The 10,634-nt window shown below is 44.5% G+C and overlaps 1 non-coding gene across 1 annotated transcript; it reads left to right on the top strand.

Moving 5' to 3' along the window:
• Positions 1–10,198: 10,198 nt before the first annotated feature.
• On the top strand, positions 10,199–10,272 carry TRNAS-GGA (transfer RNA serine (anticodon GGA)). Its single transcript has one exon. It is a non-coding gene; the product is annotated as a tRNA-Ser (tRNA).
• Positions 10,273–10,634: the final 362 nt, after the last annotated feature.

Raw genomic sequence — 10,634 nt, 5'->3', positions numbered from 1 at the left:
ATCAGCTTACTGTCTGTTACGTATAAGTTATTTACTAAGGTAATCGCTAATAGAATCAGGACAACCTTAGACTGCAATCAAGCAAAGGATCAAGCAGGGTTTCGGAAACGGTACTCTACTATCGATCATATCCATACCATCAATCAGGTGATAGAAAAATGCTCGGAATATAACCAGCCGTTATACATAGCATTCATTGATTACGAAAAAGCATTTGACTCAGTTGAAACCTCGGCGGTGATGCAGGCATTGCGAAATCAGGGGGTAGACGAGCCGTACGTGAAAGTGCTGGAAGATATATATAGTGGCTGCACAGCAACCATAGTTCTACATAAAGAAAGCAACAAAATTCCCATAAAGAAAGGTGTTAGGCAAGGAGACACAATCTCCCCAGTACTATTCACAGCTTGTTTAGAGGAAGTATTCAGAGACTTGGAATGGGAGCAGTTAGGGATAAAGGTAGATGGAGAATACCTCAGTAATCTGCGATTTGCTGATGACATTGCCTTGCTGAGCAACTCGGGGGATGAACTGCAAATAATGATTGATGACCTAGACAGAAAAAGTAGAAAGGTAGGCTTGAAAATCAATATGCAGAAGACTAAGGTAATGTTCAACAGCCTCGGGAAGGAACAGCAGTTTACATTAGGTAGCGAAATACTGGAAGTAGTTGGCGAATATGTCTACTTAGGACAAGTAGTAACCGCAGATCCGGACCATGAAAAGGAAATAACAAGAAGAATAAGATTGGGATGGAGCGCATTTGGCAAGCACTCGCAGATTATGACTAGCAGCTTACCGGTATCGCTCAAGAGGAAAGTATACAACAGTTGCATCTTGCCTGTACTCACCTATGGGGCTGAAACGTGGAGGCTAACCAAGAGAGTTCTACTTAAGTTGAGGACAACCCAGAGGGCTATGGAACGAAAAATGGTAGGAGTAACATTAAGAGATAGAAAGCGTGCAGAGTGGGTCAGAGAAATAACTCAAGTTAACGACATTCTAGTGGAAATTAAGAAGAAGAAATGGACATGGGCAGGACATGTAGTGCGAAGAGAGGATAACCGATGGTCGCTGAGGGTAACTAACTGGATTCCAAGGGAAGGAAAGCGTAGCAGGGGGCGGCAGAAAGTTAGGTGGGCTGATGAGATTAAGAAGTTCGCAGGGGTCAAGTGGATGCAGCTAGCACAGAACAGGGTTAAGTGGAGAAATATGGGAGAGGCCTTCGCCCTGCAGTGGGTATAATCAGGCTGATGATGATGATGAACAGTTAACTTCACCTTCTGTTGCGCAATGTATAATTCTATCAGCAGGCTCAAATGATATAGTGTCAATACATATCATGCACGCGGTATAACTCAATATTGCATAAAAATAGCTGTTTCAATGATACGAATTTTCCACTTTTCTCCTTCTAAGCCGACTGCCTCATGGAACGCAAAGGGGAAACCTGCTGTATTGCAGTAGACTTTACTTTGATATGCACAATGTTATTTAATGATATATTATAGCAGCAGTGAATACGCGGCTGGGGAAAGAGGGATTCGAGGAACTTTATATATATTCTGGCATTTCATACCATATTTCTGCGTGTGAGGCTGACGTTGAAGAATTTAACAATGTAGACCGCCACTGGTGCAGGCGCCGATCGATCCTCGTCATGTTGCGCGGGATTCTCAAAACGCAATCCCTTTGAATTTTCTCAAAAGAACCATAGGTTACTTCTTGCACAATGCTTGTGTTCGCAGGAAGTATGCGTTCGACAGGCGAATCGTCCGGGCGATCGGCTTTTTGCGTGCCTTTCATTTTTGTTTGAAAGCTATCAGGACCACATTTGTGTTCTGGATAAAGACAGTCGGCCTCGGCATATTGATATATAAGGAATAAAGCTTTCCTAATCCCCGTGTACTGAGGCGGGCAAATATTTGTCCCAAGCTGTTCCATTTATCCTCATGTCGGCAATATAATCGAGTTTCGTCTATCGAGAGTGCAGCATATATGTATATATGCGAAGCGTTACAGCTCATTTGGTCCAAAAGCCACCTCGCTAACCCGGTTTTCGCTTGAGTATATATATCGTCGGGTTTTGTCTGAAATATTCGGAATGTGGTAGTAAATATGGAGATGCGGTCCAGGTTCCCACCGGGATCTGTGACAGATGCTGCGCCTTTACTTTCCTATAACCAATTTACAATTAACTGCGGTTGCCCACCGAAATAGAGAGATAGAGAGAAGAATGAGAAGGCGTTGTATCCCGTCGAATGTTAAGGGGAAGCTTGAGCGTCCCCCTAATTTTTATTTCCTTCTTTCAAATATTATTAACTATTCCATCATACCACTGTGTAAGATCGTGGAACAATTTACTCTGTGCGACTGCAGACGTGCGTAAGTGCGTGCGTGCGTACTTGCATGCGTCACACACGGCTTCCCCTTACGGAAATGCCATATCTGGACTTATAAAAAAAAGTCCAGATCAGGTATATCAGGAATTGGGCAGATATGGTATATTAGGACAGATCTGGGCCAGATAAGGCATATCTGCCCAATTCCTGATTTCGAGTACCAGATAAGGCATATCTGGTTGTATATGCCTGATCTGCCCAATTCCTGATTTCGAGTACCAGATAAGGCATATCTGGTCAGATATGCCTTATCTACCCAATTCCTGATTTAAAGATCTAGCCCGCATGGCAGGTAGGTTTTGAACTATAGATCTATATATCTGCATATCAACATAACACTTTATTACAACACACACAAAACAATTTCAGTATTCCAGCTAAACGCACGCTCAATCAAGTTTGCCAAGGGAAACCTGAATTTCCCCTTTTATTTCAAACCTTACAGGAAAATAGCTTTGAAACCACAGGTTTTCTTTTTTACCTGCCTATATGGAATCGCTCAAAGACGGTCCTGAATTACGTGTGTATACCGAGGGTCAAACACATGCTCATCCATTAGTAAATATTGAGATTCTACTCATTTACGCGCGATAGTATAACAAAAATAATGAGATATCTGAACAGAATACTATCTACACGAGAAGCTAAAGTGAAATAGATTAACCTATTAAATTAGATATTACATTTTTATTCTGCTCTTTTACACACAGAGCTTTAACCAGTAAATGCTTTTAGTTTGAGCTGGTTTACTTGCGAAGCTAAATAAAATAAACGGCTATTTTATGAGCTAAATAAAATAAACGGCTAATCGAACTAGACTATTAAAATGAAATTTAAAGGTTTGTCGACACCCGGAAAAGGTAGCGCTAAACCGTAGGGCGATAAAGCACACACTGCTGGGACTGCTAATAATACCTAAACCTTAGCAAAGTACATATAGGCTGCCAGGAAGTACTGGTGTTACCTTAAGCAGAGACTGCAGTGCAAAATGAGCGAACGCTCCTATCTCGTGGTTGCTTTTCAAATTAGGAGAGAAAACAAAAAAAAGCATGTCCGATGGCATTTGTCATGACAGCGACAACTCTGCCCCTAAACCAAATCAAGCATGAAGCTACTTAGGTAGTGCAAATAATAATAATAATAATAATAGTAATAAACAACGAAGGACCCTATCCACTCCTGAAATTTGTCAAAATTGCTAGAGCGAAAGACAAATTAGCAACGAAATGTACGAAAAAATATCACATACTGGCAATTACCATCCAATTTACTGATTGGAAAATTAATTTTCCATCAAAATAATAAAGTGACCAACATCCTGAGGCTGGAAAGTGCTAGTTCCCGACAAGAAGTCTCACGCTCACGGTTTTGGTGATCGGGCGGGAAGATGAGGCGGCACGATGGGGGTGCGATCCGACACAATGGTGAAGATTTGGCCGGGCCACCAAGCGCAGAATCCCCGAAAAGCTCAATCGACCATCAGGTTCGCTGCCAAGGCTGGGGAGGCAGCTTCCACCCGCAGTGGGACACAGTAATTTCCTCTGTGCCGACGGTCAGACTGAAGCTCTTGTAGGTTTGCTGTCGCATTTTTGTTACATGCACACAGCTAATAGCGAACAGGTGCTGGCACACGCACACACACCAGCATACACAACATGCAGCACGCCCGCCAGCCGCACCGAACTCCGATGTCTGCCACCGAAAAGGAACGAGATGTCAAGTGCGTAGGCGCACGGAGTTGAAAGGGGGAGGGGAAAGAAGCAAGCACACACAAAACGGAGAGCGCGGGGCCTACGCGGTATAGAGCGTGGCAGCGAGGAGGAGAGATGAAATGCGAGCCAGCGACGCAGGGGCCGCCGCTGTCTGAGAGGGAAGAGGGGAACGCGGGAGAGGAGGAGTCACTGTCTAGCCACTGCGGCCCTCGACGAAGCAACCGCCAGCTGTCCCTGAGGGTGAGTCACCGTCTGAAAGCGCGGAGGGGGCCGTATACTGAACTGCCATCATTTTCTTGATATTTTGAATCGCTCAACTTAACCGACCATGCTTTTGTGCGCCGGACTGCGGCTGCATTTTAAATGAAAATGCGAGTTAGTAGGCGGAAAGAGGAGCACGTAGCTATAACCCAGCGCCCTCCTGGATTAAAGAACACATGGTATAATAATTATAGTGCAGCAAAATCTGCAGAATATTTGAAATATTAGGAGTCGTAGCTATTTTCTAAATTGGATACAATTAACACGCAGGCCATGCTGAGTGTAGAAAATTTGAAGCTCGACCACATGATGCCAATATTAGATATTTGCAGAAGGTAGACGAAGGCCATATATTGCTAATATACAATAACTATGGCACCTACATAATTAGGGCCCCGATGAGGTTATATAAAGTCCTGTTGATGCCAGGCATATGTCCCTGGTCTGTCTATATAAGGTCATGACGATGCCATATATGCCCTTTATCAGGCCACATAAGGTCGCGATGATACCATATATGCCCCTGATCAAGCCATATAAGGTCCCGTTAGCCGTTCAGATATGGATTATATGTTGCATGATATGGCCACATCTGAGCCATATAAGGGCAACATTTTCCACATATATGACCTTATCTGGCCCAGATAAGGACTTATTTGCTGCCTTATATATTTGTATCTGGCAGCATATGTTCCATATCTGAAGCAGATATGGGATTTCCGTAAGGGTCGTGCCGATGTCGGGATCGACTATTAACTCAATAATCTCGGACATCTTGTTCATCCTAAAGTTATAGCTAATTAACGTATGCGCGAAACTTCTGATAAAGCCTAGTGCACACAGGTGCCAACTTTCCCACATCTGTGTTCCTTGATAGTTTATTGATCCAGCCTCCCAATGATACGACCCTGCATGGCTTAGCACGTGTTTTCTTGTGGATTCCTCTTGCAAAGTCAATCTACTTTGATTACATTTTCACTATAGCTAGGTGGTGGCGCCTATCTGGGTTCCGCCTTGTCTTCATTATGCCCTTTGTTGTGCGCTATTGGGTATCCGAGTTAGTGGATCACATTGGTTAAGTTGGGCGGCCTTAACTTTTATACTGGCTTGGAAGTAGAAGGCAGATGCTTGTAGTGAATGGTCAGGGGAAGCAGGCGCACGTGTTCGCATAGTTAGAGGAGATGTTTGTAGACGGAGCATGGATAGCCATAGCAGTATCTAATCTCTGCGAAGCGCTCTGCTATTCTGTGCCCCTATACATATGTGTCAAACGTATGCGAAGTGGGAGACGCCTGTTGCACCCAATCTCCCGCATGTTCTAAGAGACTTTCGGTGGCGCACTGAGTGTGGCGTATTCGATCCCCACCAAATTAAGACAGGCTTTACAGCTGGCATATTGATCCGCACAGTATCAACTTTGGTCAGGTCGAGTCTCACACACGTGTCCTTAAGGACTGCGTCGCAGCTTGGACATTCCGCTGCCTAGCGCCGTGAGCTTTTTCGTCGCACAGTGGAAGGCCGCGCGAAGCGTTCGAACAACGTGTAGTGAAGTCCGTGGGATTGATCATTTGGCAGAATAGGAACGCGGTCGATCGTATTCTTTCGGTGACCCTGTTGTCTACTGTTCCCATGCTAGTGCGTCTCACCTAGATATAGCCAGCTGTTAGTTCTTGGAGAGCAAAGCTTTATCCGGAGGTTGTTGACGCGGCACATCCACCTCAGGAAGGTCACTTGTACATCGAAGTGATTTGAACTGGGTTCTTGTCTTGAAAGACGCAAGCCTGCGGCTCACGCGCATATGTGTGAGCACAAAGGATCGAGCAATCGACTGTCTGGAAATTTGTTAGGGGGTCAGAGCTCCCGAGGGAGTCCTGTTGCAGCTGCGCATTATTGATATACAACGTGTGACCAGAAACTCACTGCATTATATATTTCTTGCCGCTACCTTATATGTTCGGTACTGTTTGCTGTTTTACTGAAACATTATTTATTGTCCCAGTGTGCTTTGCTATTTCCATGTTTATCAATAAGATTTCTTTGGTTCCCTGCTATGTAAATGGTTGAAGTTCACGCCTATGACGTCATGATCGTTTCTACTCTCTTATCCAGGTACTTTTCAAGCAGAAGTCTTAAGTTTCTGGACCTATGCAGCATTCCTTCCATATGCAGGGCTATTCTACAAGCGATCTCTCGGCTTAGTACGTACGACAGATAATTCGCTTTAATCACTTCCGATACATGTTCAAGCCTTAAAACTAAAAGCTCTCCATATTATTAGTCTGCAAGCCACAACAAAAACCCGAAATTGCGGCAGCTGCTCCAGAAAAGAATTCTTTTCAATTAGCTTCTTTTATTGCGCGTACCTGGTGTAGCTCTCAATAAATATTCTTAATTTTCAATCACTCTGTCTAACATAGGGGTCTCAAACTCATATTGATATGCAGGATGCGTTGAGAAAATATGTCTCTCGCGGACCAGGAGTGGACAGTAACAAGCAAGAAAATATAGAAGCCATAATTCAAAACAATCTGTAAAACAAAAGCGAAATACTAATAAAATAAATAAAAATCAACTGTTTCGTTCCTATGAAACCACACTCCCATTCTTTGAGCAAAAAGAAAAAAGGAAAAAAAAACAACAGAAAAAGCGGAGCATCTTTGATTTTTTGTGTCCAAACGCGCCGGAGGAGCGCGTTACTTCAGGATGGCTTGGCGGAGTTACTGAAAGGATACAGCGGTTGAAAACTACTACAGTCACTTGTCCTGACAGTATATAAATGCGAATGAAAAAGAGGTCTGGTTGTCCAGCGCCTAGTTATTGAAGGTAACAAAGTTGACTCTTGTAATTTTAACTAATAACGCGCAACTTTGGAAAACGCGCTTACATTTCCAACATTTCGTTCGCACGTACAGCGTCCTCGCGCGCTCGAGATCGTCTCTTGGTCGCGCTCTACACTTCTGCAATGAACTTGAAAGCACGCACGCACCCACGAGCACAAGCTGCCGAGTCTTCCAAGAACTGTTGACAAGAAGCGGGGGAGGAGAGGGGGGTAGTTTCCGGTGTAGAATCGGACCGCTCGCTGCGAAAATGCGCCCCTCCGACTTCCGAAAAAAAAATGAAAAGAGCCGCCCGTCCCACCCCGGCAGGTCGTAAAAGAGGATGAATGGGCCACACGCAAAGAAACAAAACCAAATGACAAGGACGCTGGCCCGTTTTCTCGCGGCTCTTAGCTTTACCAGGCTGTTTTGAGAAAAAAAGTATGCGATTAATAACCTGGACAATAATCATTTTCCTTCGTTTTTTTTCTTCCTGTATTTGATCGTAAGACAACTTTGTTCGAAAAGAGCTCCTTCAAAAATAGTATACAAATACCAGAAAACTGCATGCTCTCTTCAAAGTCGGCGTGTATACATCTCTTCTCTCGCCCAGTCAGGAACGCTCGCCACCAACTTTCGAGCTGCGGGGTGACACAGTTGCCTCGCCCTTCCCACCATTTCCCCCCTCTTTTCCGCCCTTCCTTCGAAACGTCCGAGCGTGAGGTCGGTTTTGTTTCGTCCGGGTCTCCCTCCGTGTACGCATTTCTCTTCTGCTGCGAAGTAGTGTTTTTAGAATTTGTCTCTTTGCTTGCCTGCCGGAGCGTTCGCCGCGGCCAAGGCTTGCCAGTGCCCTACGCATAATTTCTGCCCCCGTGTGCTTTTTCTCTTTTGTCCGCTTCTTTTATTTTACACAATAGCCTTCTCCTCCCTTACAATGAGAAGTTGCGTCTACTCAAGTGCCCTGCCATATAGCGGACGCATTTCAGTGAGTGATACGGGCTAGTGTACGGGAGCTTGTGCGCCAAAATATAACTGATGTTACAGCACCTACAGCTGCGCTTCGTAATAAGCAAACAATATAATGACATGATCCACACATGAAATCGCGGTCACCTTGTGGCTTGCTGTTTATCAGAACTCGGTAAATAATTTTACTAACAGCTATAAGGTTCACTAAAAATGTGAGCGACAAGTTAAACAAACAATAGCATTAATTAATGTAACAAAACATTTACACTGAATAGCATGTATCATTTTGTTCCATACTAAGCGCAAATTACATAACATCGCGAAAAACCAAAGCCAAGTAACAGGCAAATTTAAAAAAAAAGTAGCAGTCGTGCTCTTCATAACTTTTTTTCAATGTACCGCCTCAACAGTCGGGCCAACGCATTGCCGCACTCTTGCCATTAACCTGGCGCCGTGCCCGGCATTTAGTCCGCCCAAAAAGTCGGGCCAAAGGCCGCTGCGAACTACTTGCCGAAATGGCTGGCGGCTACCTCCGGGCCGACCGCTTGCCGTGGTTTACTAGCCGACTAAGTAGGCTGCCGACCATTTTCCGAACGTCGGCCACACGTAAATGGTCGGCCAAGGATGCTTGGGATAGTGCGACATAGTACCGATGCTTTTGTGCGCCTATTCAGTAAAAGTGGTGATTTTTTCCCTATGCCGACGTATGTGGACCTTCACCCATGATAGAAGGCGTTTCATTCGACATTACCGGTGCACTAGGGTGAAAGCGCTCTTATTTCGCTGGCGTCTGCTACAGCTCATGCGGGACGAGTTATCGCGCACTGTAAATCGTTACGGCACATTTATTTGTACGGGACGGGTATTTTTCTGAGCCCTGCAGAGCCCGCTTTATTACAGAGCCAACTCAACTGTCAGCAGCAGACTGGTAGCAGAGTGGCCAGGCATCGTGCGCACGTACGGGTTCTCGCATCTCTCCAACCACGTCGCAGTAACTGTCCTTTAGCCAATAATAATGACTATATTACACTGCGCTATTCGGTATCCACTGGTAACCAGGAATGCTCATTTTAGCTTGATATCTGCTTAGCGTTAGGAGATTTGCCAACTGGTAAAGTGAGGAGCAGCTTCAGGCTGTTATATATATATATATATATATATTTGACAAAGTGATCATGAAAAAAAAACAAATCCTATGCTTTGAAACGAATCATCCAGCGATATTCTGTGGCGTCACCATTATTCTCTGTTCATAGCAACAATATCTGTTATAAATCATCGCTGTAAGCCAGGTGCTAAAATCTTTTCATCATCTCATATGCATAACATATATGCCAAAAATACATACATGAGGAGGGCAGAGCAGTTTTGTTTAGGTACTTCACAAGGCTTCTCCACTGCTGTTTTATTTTATTTGAGTGCATGGGACAAAAGCCATCAACAATGAGTTGTTTTGTGAAATTATTGACTACACAAACAGTCCTAAGAGCATCCATCTGCTCATCTTCAGGTGCTTTGAATCTTGACATTGCGCTCGTTATTGCATTTTGTGAAAGAGTGCATGCGGGCAGTTAAGCAGTGATTTCAGCTGCACCAATTTGACAGTGGTCAGAGCACCCAAGTTAGCAGGTTTGCTTGGCCAGTAACATACTGAGTACAAGCTGTCTGCTTGAATTTAGGCTGAAGCAGGTTATAAACACATTCTCAAGGTCAGCCACAAACTGGTATCACTTGAAGGGTACAAAAGGCCTCTGTTGTCCTTAAAATGAGTAAAATTAGCCAAGTTTAATACATGTGACTTATCTTTTTCTTTAAAAAAAAAAGATTAAAGCCTTTATCACAGTTAGTTTGAGGTAGGATTTGAGGTAGGATAGAGAGAGAGCCGTACGGCTGCGCTTGGGTGGATGCAATGAGTAATTACTCCCTTATTACAAACCTACTCCACCTTGGGGGATTCCCCTAAATATTTGACCAACACCATTCCCACTTCGAGTTATAGATCAATTCGCTCTCGCCCTACTATCTGATCTGCTGACCGTCCTGGTTAGCTCAGTCGGTAGAGCGACTGCCCCGGAAAGGCGGTGGTGCCGGGTTCGATTCCCGGATCAGGACGAATTTTTCTTTAACTACGAAGTTTCTGAGAAGGCTGTATAGCTTTCCTTTGTAGCCGTATGGCTGCGCTTGGGTGGATGCAATGAGTAATTACTCCCTTATTACAAACCTACTCCACCTTGGGGGATTCCCCTAAATATTTGACATACAACTATCTGCGTCTGCTGTGCTATCTCCCTGATCTCGTCAACTCCCTTAGCTAAACTTTCCACCACTCCTGCAGCGTCACCATTTAGGACATCGTTTATACCCGCGGCTACTATTACCATACTGCGCTCTGCGGAATTCTTCAACAGCCTATTTTTACTCTCTTTTAGCACTGCCCTCATTGTTCTCCCTGGGAAGGCTCCAACCAACACTCT

Source organism: Amblyomma maculatum, chromosome 1 (genome assembly GCF_055883805.1).
Source record: "Amblyomma maculatum isolate TAMU_Amacu chromosome 1, ASM5588380v1, whole genome shotgun sequence".
Lineage (NCBI taxonomy): Eukaryota > Metazoa > Arthropoda > Arachnida > Ixodida > Ixodidae > Amblyomma > Amblyomma maculatum.
The sequence above is the reverse complement of the archived record's forward strand: the minus strand, read 5'-3'. Positions and strand labels throughout refer to the sequence as shown.